Source organism: Crocodylus porosus, unplaced genomic scaffold (genome assembly GCF_001723895.1).
Source record: "Crocodylus porosus isolate Cpor-Errol unplaced genomic scaffold, CroPor_comp1, whole genome shotgun sequence".
NCBI classification, from domain to species: Eukaryota; Metazoa; Chordata; order Crocodylia; family Crocodylidae; genus Crocodylus; species Crocodylus porosus.
The window spans coordinates 36477515-36494340 of NW_017728949.1; positions in this window are offsets into that span (position 1 = coordinate 36477515).

Here is a 16826-nt window from a genome sequence, read left to right on the forward strand (position 1 = left end):
CTACTCGAGCAGGGAGAAGTCTGGCAGGGGCTGCTCCACCCCTGCCAGGCAGACCAGGCTGTACCAGCTGGGTTTCCCACCCCCCACCCCCATATCAGCCAGCCATCATTGCTCAGGCTAGGGAAGAGAGGGGTGGGGCCAACCCTGCAGACAGCCTAGCCCAGGGCTGAAAAGCCTGCTGGGATGCTGGGGGACTCTGATTGAACTTGAACCAGGAAGTGGTCTGGGACAGAAGTTCCATAAACTGCTGTGACATAAATCAGTTATGTCCGATGCTGTGTTCAACCAGGCATATCTTAAACCAGTTTCAGCCATTTTGAAAGCAGTTTAAGTGCACTGAACTTCTGTTACAGTTTTAAACCAGTTTCTGATCAGTTAAGCCTGTTTATTTGTGACTTGTGTCTCTAGCCTAAGCCTTCATAATTATGTACAACTCCTCCACTGATCTGTGGCTTCTTTAAAGGTTAACTTGATGTAATATATGCCTTTTAGGTTTCTTGCAGTAATTTAGTTCCTAGGTACTTAAAAAATCTCAGTGGCGCCATGTCCACACGTGTGGATGTTTGGTTCCCCTGTGACAACTAGCAGCAGTGCACCTTGTGCCACCCCTAGTTGTCCTTGGGGAATGTCTGTATCATGTGCACTGTGCCCCATGGCAAGTTACCCCAGGTAGGGTTGGGGAGGCTGGGGCCAGGACTGGACTGGCCCTACCAGCCTTACATGGGGTCTTGGGGGGCCTGCCAGGGCTGCAGCAATAATGATTCTGCCTTGCAGAGCCTGGACGGCAGTCGCAGCATGGCTCTGGGTGGCAGGCCTGGCTTTTGAGTAGCTTCAATTTTTTTCTCTGTGGGTTTTTTGATCCCTGGATATCCTGCCACACTGTTTCCTTGCAGTGTGGAGAACAATTGAATGTGCAGTGTGTGGCACCATAGATGGATCTGTGGCACCACATACTTCACAGCTGCACTCATCTGGATGTGGCTTAGGTGTCTATCTGCATCTTTGGGAGTCTAAAACTTTTAAAAATTTTGGCCGTTGTGTTTGCAATAGCATCCAATAATATTCTTGAACGATGCTCTGTATCCAAGGTTGTAAATTGGACAGTTTAAGAAGAGACTTATTCTGAAGTCAACAATGAACTTGCTTCAATCAGGAGAACCAGTAGTACCCTGGCTACTGATATATTTTGTGACTGCACTGAAAGCACAACTATAGAGAATATATTGATACGATGATAAGCATAGCTAAGCATTGATCATATGCATGCATAAGTAGTACCATTTCTTTTTAGGTTTATATCTGATCATTGCTGTCTTCTACCCTGAATCATTACTATGAAATCTAATCACTGTATGCTACAACACTGTCTTCAGCAGCTTCCAGTGTAATTACCACTACATTTTCTATAGGAAAAAGCAAAGGCTGTCTTTCTATGGAAATTGCCAAGTAATTAGCGAACTCTTACAAGTTTACATGTGACATGAAATGGAAATGATGTGGTAATATTTTCTCCCTGTTATCTCTGCCTGTCTGTCCTCCCCAGTGATCAGTTTCTGTGCTGCTTTTTGCTTAACTTCTAGACCAGCTGTGTGCTTTTTGTCATTTTATTTGTATGGTGTGTTGTGGTGATAGTTCTCAGTTCACTTTCCCAAAGGGCTGATTTATAAACCCTAGAACTGGAGGATTAAATTTAAATATCATGGCAACTTTAATTGTGAAATGTGAATTTTCTTATGCACCTTTCTTATATTCTCAGGAGCATGCGGCCTTAGGGTTGTTGGGACCCTAGGCAAGAGAGTCATTTGAGGCCCCTTAGAGGCCTAATTTTGATGACTTATAAGCAAGTTGGACATTTTTGATAAGCAAGTGACATTTCAATTTCACTTTGCCCTGTCCATGAAACTGCAACAAAAGTATCTTAATGCAATATTGATAATACAAATATTCAATGTAATTCATTTTTATTTTTATAAAGAGTGGGAGCCTGGGCAGTTGTTTGCCCTCCCCTAAGGCCGCTACTGTGAGGAGTGAAAACTGTCATCATTTATGAATCTTCCTTTTTTTGTACTTAGCTGGATATTCAATAAAGACAACAAGATATCTCATAATCATTGATTTTAACTTTGTATCACATCTTTGAGCAGAGCTGTATTAATTCCATTTTATATAGGAATTTTTTAGATAAACCAATAAATAAACCCTGGTTTCCAGTCCAGACTAGTAGATAATTCTTCATTGTTCCTCAGTCTTGAGAAATTGTTTTTTTCCTATAATAGACCTGTTTTTCTTTCTGTCACAGACTAGTTATTAACTTGGTTTACCCACTTATTTATTTTTATAAGCCAGCTGAAACCCACAAGATATTTGTGATTAAATTTTTATTGCCAAAGTATTTCTTTACATACAGGATTTTTAGTTATCCTTTGACTGAAAACTTTAATGAAATCAAAACTTCTCACCTCAAAAAGGCTACATAAAGCTATCCATGTGTAAACACAGGCTTAGGAATATAAATACCTGTTTTGTCAAAAGTCTGACCTTGTGACTTATTTATAGCCATAGAATAAGAGGGCCCTTGTACACGTGACTAAGAGCTCCTATACATGTGAGGAAATTTCCCCTTTAAGTGGTTTAATTGCCCTTTTAAGTGATTTAATTGTTACAGTGTATACGTTCAGTGGCATGTTGCAATGAACCTTAGTGTACAAGTTTGGCAGCCTATTTCAATTTAAATGACTTTTTCACATAGTAAACTAAAACATGTCCCATGTATTTTAGTTTGCTACATAACAAATTACAACGATATTCCTTACATGTACAAGGGCCCTATCCAGAGAAGTCAGTGGGGATGGTGGACGGGGCTCTGGAAGTAGGGTTGTGCTCAGGGAAGCTCAGGCTTGGTGGGCTTCCAGTGCCCCATGTACCATCCCTGCCACCTTCTCTGGCTGCCAGCACCCCCAGCCCCACCCTCCTGCTGCCTTCCTGAGGCAGCCAGCCCATTCTTGGGCAGTCCCAGGCAATGGGAAGGCAGTGGGGACAGGGCGGGCTTCCAGCATCCTGTGAAAAGCCTGAGCTTCCCAGAGCATGCCCAGGCTTCCAGCGCCTTGTGCACCTTTGGATACAGTGGGTGCTGCCTGCGAGCTAGGGCTGCACCTGCACAGCTAGCGCCCTGCCACTGCAGTCCCAGGGGGCACCTCTGCCACAGCGGAAAGCACCAGGTACCCCTGCCGCTCAGGGGCTGCACAACCCAGTGGCAGCTTGCGTAGGCAGGCTCGACTGGGGTTGGGGGAAGAGTGAGGGGCCTGATCTTTTTTCTTTTTCCCAGAACCAGCTTGCATCTCCTAAAGCCAGTGAGTGAGCTGCTAGTGGGTTGTGCAGCCCCTGAGCTGTGCGGGATGCCAGTACTTCCCTCCACAGTGGCAGTACTCCCTGGGCAGCACCCACCTGGTGGCATCCTGCCTGGGCAGTCCCGAGAGATGCTGCCACCATAGAGGGAAGCACCAGGGCCCCCACAGCTCGGAGCCCATCGGCAGCTCACCCCCTGGCCATGGAATAGGCAGGCAGGCTCACAGGGGGGGGGGGGGAGGATTGGACCCCTCACTGCTCTTTTTTTTGTCTATTCCCCACTTAAGCAGAGCCTGCCCACTACATGCCAGGGGCCCCTGGTGCTTCATTCTAGCTTTTATTTGCCAGCATTTCTTTTGAAATGTGTCAGGATCTATAATAATAACATGCTTATTCTGTCTGTCCAGAGCACTCTGATTGGTTAAGTAGGCATTGTGATTGGGTGCTGAGACAACTAATCAGAGTGCTCTGGACAGACAGAATAAACATGTTGTTATTATAGATTATGTTAGTAACTCAGGTTACTATTGTTGCACAACTTTGTGAATCATTGCTTTGCTAATCCATTGTTCCACAATAGAGTAACTCCATTGCCTTTTAACCATAAACCCTCATTTTAGATCCATGTAACACTGGCCAAATTTTCAAACACTGAAATATGAAAAATGGGCAATATAGCCAGTCAATCAGGCAATGCTGTACAAGTACAGTGAGACTCAGACTACAGTGCAAGAGTCTGATAGAACAGCCACGCTACGGTCCAGCTTGAAGACTAGCATCTCAGCTGACAATAAATACTTTTCAAATGTTCTGTTTTCTTAGTACTTAACTAATATCTACAGTATTGCCATCTGGTGAACTGTAATCATGTTACCTGCATGCACGTTTTCTTCACATAACTTAGACCCTTCTATTTGAATAAACAGGTTACACGGACCTAGACAGGTTACAGGGGTGGGTGGATGAGAAAAGGATGGGATTCAACACTGACAAGTGCAAAGTGATGCACCTGGGGAGGAAGAACCAGCAGCATACCTACAGGCTGGGGAACTCCCTTCTTGTCAGTACAGAGACGGAAAAGGATCTTGGAGTGGTCATTGATTCTGAGATGAACATGGGCCAGCAGTGTGGGGATGCAGTCAGGAAGGCCAACCGCACCTTGTCGATGCATCTCGAGCAGGTCCAGGGAGGTGATCCTCCCCCTCTGTGCGGCACTGGTCAGGCTGCAGCTGGAGTACTGTGTCCAGTTCTGGGTGCTGCACTTCAAGAGGGATGTGGACAACATGGAGAGGGTCCAGAGGAGGGCCACTTGCAGAGCAGGGCAGGCCCTACGAGGACAGGCTATGGGACCTGAACCTGTTCAGCCTCCACAAGAGAAGGCTGAGGGGGGAATCTAGTGGCCTGTTACAAACTAGTCACGGGGGACCAGCAGGCATTGGGGAAGTCCCTGTTCCCCCGAGCACTACCAGGAGTGACTAGGAATAACGGTCACAAGCTGGCAGAGGGTAGATTTAGGCTAGACATCAGGAGGCTCTAATTCATGGTCAGGTCGGCTAGGATCTGGAACCAACTTCCAAGAGAAGTGGTGCTGGCTTCTACCTTGGGGGTCTTTAAGAGGAGGCTAAATGTACACCTTGCTGGGGTCATTTGACCCCAGTACTCTTTCCTGCCATGGCAGGGGGTTGGACTCAATCTGCTCAGGTCCCTTCCGATCCTAGAAACTATGAATTTATGACCACTTTTGTCTTCTGTTTTGACCTGTGTAATTGGACTATCATAATTTGAATTATACTACAATTATTTAGGTGCTGAACACGGATCTTATGTTGCCCATGGCCCCAGACATGTGGTGAAGACATTCATTACTGCTAGGGCCAACTTGAACATTCTTCTCGTAGTCAGAAATATTTGAGTTCATTTCACACAATCATAGGCTATGCTTTTCTAAAAGACGTTTCAAATCTATTCTAAAAAGCCTACCACTGAATGGTTCTTAGCCTTTTTAGGGGACTCAGAATCTGAACCTTCAAACTTTGTGATAGCCACCCATCACTAAACATGCCATTCTTCCCTCCTTGCAACCTTGTGTATTGGTTAACAATACCAGATACCTTGTGTTGATTAACATCAGCATCGTGTAACTCATTTGATAAATGCTCAGTACACTTCATCCTAATCATGTCACACAAATCCCTGTTTATATTGTGCTTCATCAGTTATTGAAGAATAAGGTTCTTAAACTGCAAAACTCCCAGCCTTTCATTCTGGTCTTATTCCAGCTTAACATACTTTTGTTTAGAATGAAATACTGTTGTTCAATATCTTTTAAAAAGAATTTGGACCTGACCTAAGGCTGGCATTATTTGTTATTACTCTAGCTTATTTGAATTGCATCCAGTTCAAAGCCTAGTTACTATGGAGGATGCTGGCAAGTGCAGAAAGATATTCAAACAATTAAACATTATGCCCTTTTTCCCTAATTATGATATTTCAAAATCCTGCAGCACAAACTCTCAGACTAATGATTAATTGTTCATAATTAACAAACAGCCCAATAGAATGAGAGAACATTTATTTGCCATTAACAAAATCAAGTGAAAAGAAACAGCCTCCATGAACATTATCTTGTGGCAAAAACAAATAAATGCCTTATTAAATTAAATCATGTCAACTGATTCACAGTAGTATAAAATACAAGTATAAGAATTACCATATAAGATATCCCTACATCAGTGACTTCAACAGCACTGTGGGGTCCCCTAGGACCCTTTCAACGGTGCTGTGCTGAATGTGCACTGTTAAGCACTGTTTGGTATGCAAATACTCACAAATTAAATCTGGAGATTTCAAATAGGAATCCAGTGTTAAAAACATTTTGATCTGTTGTGTCTTTCTGAGTTCTTTGCAACAGAAGAAGTGCTCTAGTAATTTTTGAACATGGAAAAAACACTGGAAACTAAGAGTTGGCATTTTTCAGGCATTCCCAAAGTCTATTAAGGAGTGCTTTGAGTCTAAAATAGTTGAGAATCAGTGCCCTACATGAAAGCTCACGTTCAACAGTTATTACATTCCTTGTTTGTGCTCCCTCACACTCATGCACACATCTAGATAGTATCATATAATTAGTAGAAAAACAAAAGCAAAATCTTCAGTGCAGTGACCATGGGAGAAACCTATACATATAACTTTAAAGGATCCACTTGCACATCTAGCACTGTGAGAAAGGAAGAAAACAAACAGAATGATGGAGGAAAAAATGACTTGTCTCTAGGGATCAATCATCTTTTTCAAAGTATTTATAAAATGTAAAATACACACAAGAGACAAGATTTTCTGGGACATTGCATCAAAGCTTTTTACTAAAAATCAACTTTATTATGTATATTTTGTATACTACATGACAAATGAAATGGACTCATATTTGTCTGGTAAGATTTATTCATTTTTAATACAAGCTGTGTGGTATTCATTGTTCATTCACCCCCCAAGAGAAACATATATCCCAATAGATAAACAAATGGGATAGATTGACTGCTTGCAAAGCCTTCCATGCACCTGTAAAGGGAGTGGCTCTATGCTGGACTGATGGGTTTGATGACATCTAGACACTATAACTACTGATAGTCTGGATGTGGTTAGCTGTGTTGGTTTGCAGTCAGTTAGAAGGTAGTGCTGGTTGGCACCTTAGAGACTAACTGGTTCAAAAAGACTTTTGTAGGCAACATCCTAGTTCATCAACATCTAGGGCCATCACTAGGGTTGAATCGTAGTCCCATCTTCCTATAAATCGGCAGAACTTTGAATAGGTTATGCCAAGTGGAAACTTCCATGTTTAGTGAGTTTTACAGCTTAGCACGTTCCTGTATAGTACTTAGGAGGTATAAAATCTCATAAAGGAAGGACAATACCAGGCACCATTACATAAGTATTTTATCTCCTCTTCTGGCGTTGTTCTGTATTGTGATGAGTGTTTTGTGACTCATTTATTTTGTTCAAATGTGTTCTTGTATTTTATTTTGGTTAGAAGTTAGACTTAAAGCAGAAATGATCAGGCTAACTGCTCCCTCCTCCCCTTTTTTTAAAATTAGAACATTTACTTCCTTCTAGTCCCCTACTTCTTCAGTTGCCCACAAATTTCCAGAAACAATGTTTGTGTGCTTTCATTAGCCAAATTGTTTAATATCCTAAGATGCATGTCCCCTGATCTACCAGTGTACAAGTTCTGACTTGCTTTTTCTCAATTATTTTACTCTTTCCCTTATTACTTGGCGTAACTATTGTAGTGTCTTCATTATTCTTGTTTACAATATGCTGATGAAAGGTGTTATCTCTTCGTGAAGAGTGTGTGTTCTGTATTTTTCACTCAGTTTAATAAGAATGAATTTCATTTTATTCAAAATGCATACTAAACACTACATGAGATGAGCATATATAAATGTTTTAGATCAATGGTCTCCAATCTTTTTTGGTCAGAGATCACTTTTGAAATTTAAAAGGAACCGAAGAACTATCCACTTCCCCCCGCCCAACAGGCAAGTCTGCTGGCGGGGGGTGGGGAGCAGGGCAGATCCAGGCCACAGCCCTAAAGCCACTCCCTCCTTCATTGCTGTGGCCTGGATCTGCCCCCGCACCCCAAAGGCGGTCAGGGAGGGGCAAGCCCTGGGTAGGGTGGGGGATGGAGCAGCAAGTGGCTCATCTGAGGGTCTTGGAGGCGCACGCAGCCCTGGAAGGCATGGGGGGCACATGTCCCTGCATCTGTCCCCAGTGGGGGCAGGCTGGGGCCAGGGTGGCACCAGGCTGTTCCTGGCTAGGCTTCACTCAGGCTAGGTGGCTGTGGTGGCAGCGCTGAGAGCAGGGCCATGCGATGAGGGGAGACATACCCCCCAACCCCTGCTCCCAGCTCTGCTGCCAAGTGCAATGTGGGCCAGGCCCAGCACAAATAACCTGGTGCAGCCTTTCAGCCCACAGCTGCAGCCCACGCTCCCCCATACCTGCCAGCCCCCATGTACTTGGGGGAGGGGAAGACTGGGTTGGGCTGTTGCTACTGGACCTGCCTGACACTGTGCTCACCAGTGGTGCTGGGACCAGGGGTTGAGGTGTGATCTGTGGATCCATGCCCCCCCTTACCTTCCTGGGCTGCATGCCCCCACAAGCCCCTCCAGATGGGCCTACCTCTGCCCCACCCCCCACTCCCTACTTCAGTGCTGCTGCAGCCACCAGCACTGCCCTGCATTTGGAAGAGGCATGGGCCCCCCTGATCTGTTTGTGGTAGACTGGGCTTTGAGTCCCAAGCTCTGCTGCATGTGTCCCCTGGACCTCTGCCCCTTCCCTCCCACACTGACTGACCTGCTGGGTTGGGGGAGCACACACATGCATGCTCACGTTCAGCTCCCGCAGTCCAGGATTGACATAGAAGCTCTGGGATCCACTGGTGATCACTGCTTTAGATTATCCTGTAAACTAGGTTCTTGGCATCTGAAAAGGTCCCTTTGTACCACTTCAGAAAGCTGTCCTAATTGAGCAGCTGGGACCTTCCATAATATGAGGAATCCCAGACGAGCATAAAGCAAGCATAGTTTTCACTGTCCCTAACTACTAGTGGACATTCTCTCACCAATAAAGCAGATCCTTAGGAAGAATTTGAGGAATAAAAAAGGTGGCCATCCTTTTCCTTTTTCTCCTTTTCTTTCTTTGCTAAACACAATTTAGCAAAGAGAGAAAATTTCTCTGTTGGTCACAAAGGGCAGGAGCTATATCTATGTTTAGTTCATCTCTCTTTGTCCTGCTGAAGTGAAGGAGCGAAACACGTGGAGGCAATCACAGTGTAGTTATGTGGTATGATAGATGAACACACATTTAAAGGTTCTTATGGAGATGAAAGGGTCATCTTAGTCCTTTGTGTTATACTGGATATAAAGATGAATAATAGTGCTCTTACTTGCATACTATACTGTAAAATTTAGCAAAGCCAAAACACTGTATATTTCTGTTACTGAAACATGCTTTGATTAAACAAACAGCAGCAAAAAGCCAGAAAAGGTTTCTATGTATTTCATAAGGAAGAAAAAGGAAGAGAGGGGGGAAAAAAGTTCAGCAGCTCAGAATATAGGTATCAAAACGGGAAACCTGCCACCATCCATAGGAATGTATAGAGAGGTAATTTTAGCTGATTAGTCATAGTATTGTTGTATAGTAACAGCAGAAGTAGTAGAATATGTACCATGTGCTGTCTATAGCAGTAGCTAAACTAAGCCAGAAATGTACAAAAACACTCCGTGTGTCATTTGCCGCAACTGAAATAATATTCCTTCTAAAACCCTGAGCCATAAAGGAGGCTACCTTGAAGCATGATACAAAGGCCTCAGGAAACAAGCCAACCCTAGAGCTCATTCTGTAAACCCATTTATGTAAAACAGAAAGGGAAAAAGATGAGCTTCCACAGAGTGTATTCTTACTCCATCTTGGAGCATAAGGTAATACCATACAGTCATGCTCTGAGATACTGTTTTCAGACAGCAAGGAGAAAAATGCTGATGGTTTTTTAATATAGTTGACCTAGAAATCTTGTATGCACCCACAATTCTGCCCTGTAGCACTGAAGAAAGAGAAAAATATCTCAGGGTGCATCTACATGTGCACATTTACTGCGCAGTAACCAAAATTACTGTGTAGTATGGGCCCACTTCTATACATGCATGTCCATACTGTGCAAATATGGTGACTTATGCCAGCTTTAGCATCATGCAGGTATCAAATTTATGTCCAATTAGTTAAAGTGCAGTAATGCACATGTACACACCTTACTGCACAGTAACCCTGTGTATGTGGATTGACTTGGGACTAACTTTAGCCCCAAGTTAGTCCACACACAGTGTTAATGCTCCTGCATGTGTAGACACTGGCCTATTCTCTCTTACTGTGCAGTACATTTTAAGCTGGGATAAATGCACATGTAGAAACACCCACAGTCTCCCACTAGACGGTTTCCTGCATCAGGCCATTCCTTGTGAATCAGTAGGCAAAACATATGCCAAGCAATGTAACTTTTCTCTGTGCCCTGTGCCAAAGCTTCAAATGTCCCTATGATAAGCAGCTCACCTTTTTTCTTTTCCCATAGAATCATTCCTTTTGTCCTCATTAGATGCTATATTTTTTTCCCTTGCCACACACATTTGTGGTAGACACCAAGCTGAGGTTCTGTTCACATCCCGCTGTTACTCTGTGAATAACCACAACCCTGCTGTGTCTTCTCACTTAGTAACATACTAACAATGTACTCTGTATGCAGTTTTGTAATATAGGAACAAAGTACAAAGAAAGCCAAGAAAAATAAGATCTTGCTCCATTTCAATAAATGGAAATTATGTCATTGACTTCAATAGGGTTAGGATCTCACCATGGATTTTTTTCCCCGCCCATCTTAATTCCGTTTTCATTTGAGCTACAATACTCAATATAACCACCCCACTTCTTTCCACAATTTTTTTTCTTCTAAATCATAACTGGAAAAGGAAGCTAAGCCAATGTGAAAGTAAGGAGGAAAACCTGTGGAAATAGGAGATCCTTACAAAAACAGACATATATTGTTTAGCCATAAATGAACCTTTTCTTGCTTGCTACTGCAACCAATGTAATAGTAATGAGAAAAATTTCAGACACTGGAGAAGCATCTAGAGGAGTTTAAATTTTCACTTTCTCTCCAATATTTATTGGGTTTGCCTATGCAGGTAGTTAAGATATCCAAATGGACTATGAACCTACTCACTATATACACTTTTGACAACGTTCATCCTATGAGCATTAAACTATCATTTTGTGAAGGGAGTTTTGCAATCAAAGTGAATGAACTGATGCAACATGCTTAAAGGGTTTTAAATCTATAAAACGGGGAATCCTTCTGTTTTAAATCAAAATGGTTACATGACACTTATAAGCGCTGATCCTGCTGCTGGGTTTGAAAAATACCTAGCAGTGTAAAACAGAGATTATAAAACATTACTTTAGAACATTTTATTTATTAGAGTGAATATGTATGTAACTGATATTACTGCATATAAGTCTTTCATATTTGAACACCTGGTTTCAACCTTTAAAGGTTTTATATATTCAATTTATGGGTTACCAGAGGCATGTGTAGGCTCATTTATTCTGCATGATAAAAATATAGGGTGAACCTGCACGATGGCTTAATATTTTTATAACAGCAGATAAAGGAAGGATATTATGGAATCATTTCGTAAGCAGCATTTACTTTTTAAATGAAACTTAGATAAAGCAGAGTAAAGAAATTCTATATTACATGGATTCTGCCTGCTCATGGAATGTATATGGGTGCTGACAGCACCTGCTCCTCTGATCATTATGTATTATAGCTGCTAGTAAATTTAATGAGCCTTACTTTTCCAAGCATTAAATATTCCAACACAAATACAGTGATAAACATTAACTCAATTTAAATACCCATGATGTCAGATTGTTGTAGTGGTGCTGTTAGTAACAATAAATTCCAGGGTCCTGTATGTAATTAAATAATAAAATGTTACACTGTTTTGCAAAAGATGTGAATACTATAATCAGCATTGTTATACAATTATTTTTTAAACTCTGGGGAAGGCTTGCTGACAAGTCAATAGAACAATTGTGCATTTTACTGCTAATCTATTTTATGTTTTATTAAATGTTCAGCATTATTTTTGTAATTCATTTACATGGTAATAGGCAGTAGGGCCCTAATCAGAATAGCTTATAATTCAAAAACAGCTTTGGTGTGTGGATCCTTTAAAATAAATAGGATCATTCTTCTGGTTGGACAAACTACAAACATTTTTCAGCATATAGCTGGTTACATTATTTGTTTATTTGCTGTCATTTCTGTTGATGTGAGCCCCAAATTTTAGGAATCTACGAATGATGGAGAACAATGCAGTGGATTGAAATCCCAATATAACATTTTCTAGGCTTGCATAATACTTGGAAATGATCTGATTTTGTTTAAAGTAGCTGTGCTATTGTGGGTATGTAAAGTTTGAAAAACCATCTATTTGCTATTTCAGTTACAAGTGCGTGGAAAAAATATTCACATTTTTTTTCCCATTGCTTGCTATGTTCTGTGAGTTAAGTGAAAGTAATAAAAAATGGCTAAACTCTGCTACACAAAATTTTCAGGGCTCTGCCGATTCACCTAACAGTGGGTGGAGTTAGAAGCAATAGGTAACTTCTTAAGGCTCAGTGCTGTAGAGAAAGGGGAGCTACCATAAAGTAGCAGCAAAACCAAGTTTCCAAGACCATAGGAATGAGGATGCTGAGGCACTATATCCACTATCACGGGTTTTGTGCCCAATATAGAGTATTTAAAGGCATGGATTAGCTCATATAAGCTTTGGAAAGTGCCCAAAACTGCAGATATTTATGCATATTAGGCCTCTCAGTCTTTCAGGTTTTGCCCATTACTATTTATATGAACTTGCAGCATACAACAGTGACACCTGAATATTATACCTTGTGTATTATTGTTTGCATATGCAAAGGTGTAACATTGTTATGCTCATACCTAGCTGTATGCCTCCCCAAGAAAGGGCCAGGAGTACTTGTTCCTCAGAGCTTCTCTTCATCACGTTTTTCCCTGAGGTACCTGTCAGTGCCTCTCCTGCCATGCCTTGATAAATCAACCTGAGCTTGTAGGGCACCATGGTTTTGAATACCAGGGCCCTGTCTAGCCAAGGGAACCTCAACCCCAGCCCAAGTTTTCTCTCGCAAGGCCTACAGGAAGCCTTTCGTTACATCTATTTCCATTCTGCCAACACCAGTCTTTCCTCTGCCACGTCAAACCTACCCCTCAGTCTCTATCTGTTGCTCCACGTGAGCACTGGGAGTTTGGAGAACTGCACTTGCTACCTTCCCATGGCCACCACTGCCCAGTTCACCACATCGAGGACTCCCATCTGGATGTCAGCTCGACAGTTAACACAAGAATATCCCTATTGTAGGTTGGCTTTGTCGTGGGCAAATATTCTTCCAGTCCAAAGCAAACACCAACAAGAAAATAAGGCTTGGAACGTATCTGTCTACCTGCAGTGCCACCACTGGTCTTCCCCATCTAGCTAGTGCCTGAGCCTGCTTGCTGTGGTTTTGCGTCTCTCTCTTCTTTCTCACCAGTGGGAGCCTTCATTCCTTCAGGACTCCTATGGCTTCTCTGCCCCCTAACCCAGGGCCAGGCTTGCCTACAGTGAGTACTTGACCCTTGTACTTCTGCCCTGGATCTTTCAAGGCCATCTCCCCACAAGCACCTGGTGTCTTTCTTGTTCTTGACCCCTCTGCTTGCTGGTGAGTTGTGATAAAACCCTCAACAAATAAGAATGGGTACACATATATGGTGGGAGTGGAGGAAGTAAAGAGAAGTGACCTCTTCTTGAAGACTTCCAGGGTAGATGATTGCACCACTTCTGGAGGGAGTTTATTTCACAGTTTGGACACCCGAGGGTTTTTCTAGTGTTAAGCCTGACACGGTCTTCCAGGAGTTTGTGGCCATTACTCCTGGTTTTTCCCCAGAGTGCCCTGTGAACAGTTATTTTCTGAGCCCTTGATATATTCCCCTGATATAATGGAAGCTGCTACCAAGTCCCATCTCGGTCTTCTCTTTTATAGGCTGAAGAGACCCGAGTCCCTCAGCCTTTCCTCGTATGCCTTGTCTTACAAGTTTCTGGTCATATGGGTGGCTCATCTCTGGACTCTCAAGAGGAACAGGAGGAGGGAGGAGTAGAAAGGAAAAGTGAATCAGGCCCCAGGGACATCAAAGGGCTACCCCAGATACCTTGCTCCCTCTAGTAATGGGTTAGGGGGTCTCATTACACAAGCAATAAAAAGAAAATCGTGTTCTGAAACAGCTCAAACAACTGGCTGGCTTGCAAAGACATATGGGATAAATGTCAGTTTCTAAGTGTAGAACTTTCAATCGCAAACTAATTTCTTTCCAACTTCCTGACAATGAATAATACAGAATGCTTTAAATTAGCAGCCAAAGTGGGCTCACTCTAAAAAGTCACATTAGGGCTCAAATTTTGAAAATTGACAAGAAGTCATGTCTGGTACACTTATTTTAGAATTGACTGGCTCCTGAGGGAGTCATTTACATGAGCCAATATAAGACATACTCCAGTGCACATAAATCAAAACACAAATGTCCCCTCTATTCAGTTCTCTTATTTTGGGAGTGTTTTGCTATGAATTAAAGTTTATTCACTTTTGCTTGTAAAAGGTACAAGAGATGACTTATATGTAAGAAATCCTTTACATGTTATGAAGAAAAGAATACTCATCATAGCAGAAGATTAGATCAGTGCACACACTCTGAAAAATGGCAGTTAAATGTATATGACCGACTGTCCACTGCATTCCTAAAAGCAATGCTAACCTGCAAAAGATTGCAAGTGAACATAGTGAAAAGTTGGCCTCTAGGTAGCTGAATTAAATGATGATCTAATAGTCACTGCACCCACACAAGGGAAATGCAGAGAAAACGCACAAAATTAGATCGGAGCTTTCCTACTATGAGTAGAGTAGCCACAGGCACAGGGGTCAGAGTGGCAGTTTATGGAGGCCACACACAAGACCTGCTAATAGCTATATCTATTCCAAAAGATAACTGCTTCCTGAAGGTAGGAGAGGCTTTTGTGCATTTAAGTCATTGTGTCTGTATCTAACTGCATGATAAATTCAATAATCAGTTATCAGCTCTTGAAAAGAGTCTACCTGTACACTGTGTCTCATGAACACCAGATTTCAAACTTTAAGGAGCCTTAAGAATGATGTGAAATAATTATTCTGTGTGGACTGGTTGATTCTTAGTTGCTTGGCAACTGGTATCAATACTTTTGGGTTCAATATTAGGTTCAAGAAGAGTATTGCTTTTGGCTGGGGGTCAGAAGAGAAAATTGCTTCTGCGGTCTGCCAGGAACTACCAGTGTTATTTTGTTGCCACTGAAAAGTTGTTTGGAGATTGAATGTGATAAATATATTTATTTATATGGGTCACTTAGTACCCTTACAGGGCTTCAGCCAAACCTTACCTAGCCTTTCTATTGAAAGATTTAAAGAGCCATGGATCAGTGTTTTTTAGATACTTTCCAACATATTAAGTGGTATAATAATAGATCACTCTGTGGGTGTCATTAATTTAAATTGTAGAAAATGGACAGATAGAGCTGTTTCTATTCATTTTTGTTCTGTGACCAGAGGATACAGGAGAGCTTTTTCAACAGGCATTAATATCTAAATAAATTTGAAAATAAGAGTGAATCTGTGACCTCTTTGCACTCTCCTTAGGAATATATGACTATGTACTATTTGGGTAATAACTGACACTTAAATGATCCACTGATGACAGAAAATATTCGGAGATACACCTATGGCTTAGCAAATCCTCAATTTACTTTCTTTATCTTTTTTCCTTTACTGGGGTTAGGGACCCTGCTATAAAATGTAACAAAAATGTGCCTAATAGTTAACCAAATGCACACAATTCAAAAGACAGATTAGCCATTAATTTATGACCAAGTAATTCTCTTCCTCCTAGCTATAACAATAAATCACCATTTTTTATTTTACAATTGAGTAATCACGCTTAGGAAGCCATGATGTCAGGTGCAATGGAATGTAGATAAAATGCAAAAGAGGATACATGACTCAAGTTAACCAATTCTGAGCTAAGTAAGCAAAGTGGCTAGAATGAAATATCAAAGATTAAGTGGTATTTAATAATTTAAATAAAATAAATATATAAAATATTAATATAATTTACACATAGATATGTGATATAGAAAGCTGCATTCCTTTTTTAAAACACCATGTCACTTTACCACTGATAAAAGTGGGATTTATAGAATAGGCGTAACACCAAAAATCAATATATTCATATTGTGTGCACTGTACTTCCATTAATATTATGTCCCAGGGTGATCATCTGTAAATTGTTTTTTCACCAAGCCCAGTGTGACCTGACTTCTTCCCAACAATGTATCCCATCCACAACTTCCTTTACAATTACATGTTGTAATTCTACAGTATCTGCCATCTGAAGAATTTGAGGAACCTCAGACCCTCAGAACATAATAAAAAAGAGGCTGGGCAGGGTACTTGAGGCATTCTGCAAGCTTCTACGAAATTGCACACCACAACCAACCTACTTGAGTCAGAGAGAAGTAGGACTGGAAGGGACTTTGAGAGGTCATCTGAGACGGGATTATCCCTTTCCAAACCATCCCTTGTCTAACCTCTTAGTGAAACTACTAGACATAACACAAGAAATAACTCCCTAATCTGACAAAGGTAAAGCAGGGGGACCATGGTGACCGATGCTGCAAAGGTTATTAAAAGTATACTCAAGAGATCTCAGGAAGATTCATAGATTCATAGATGCTAGGGTCGGAAGGGACCTCAATAGATCATCGAGTCCGACCCCCTGCATAAGCAGGAAAGAGTGCTGG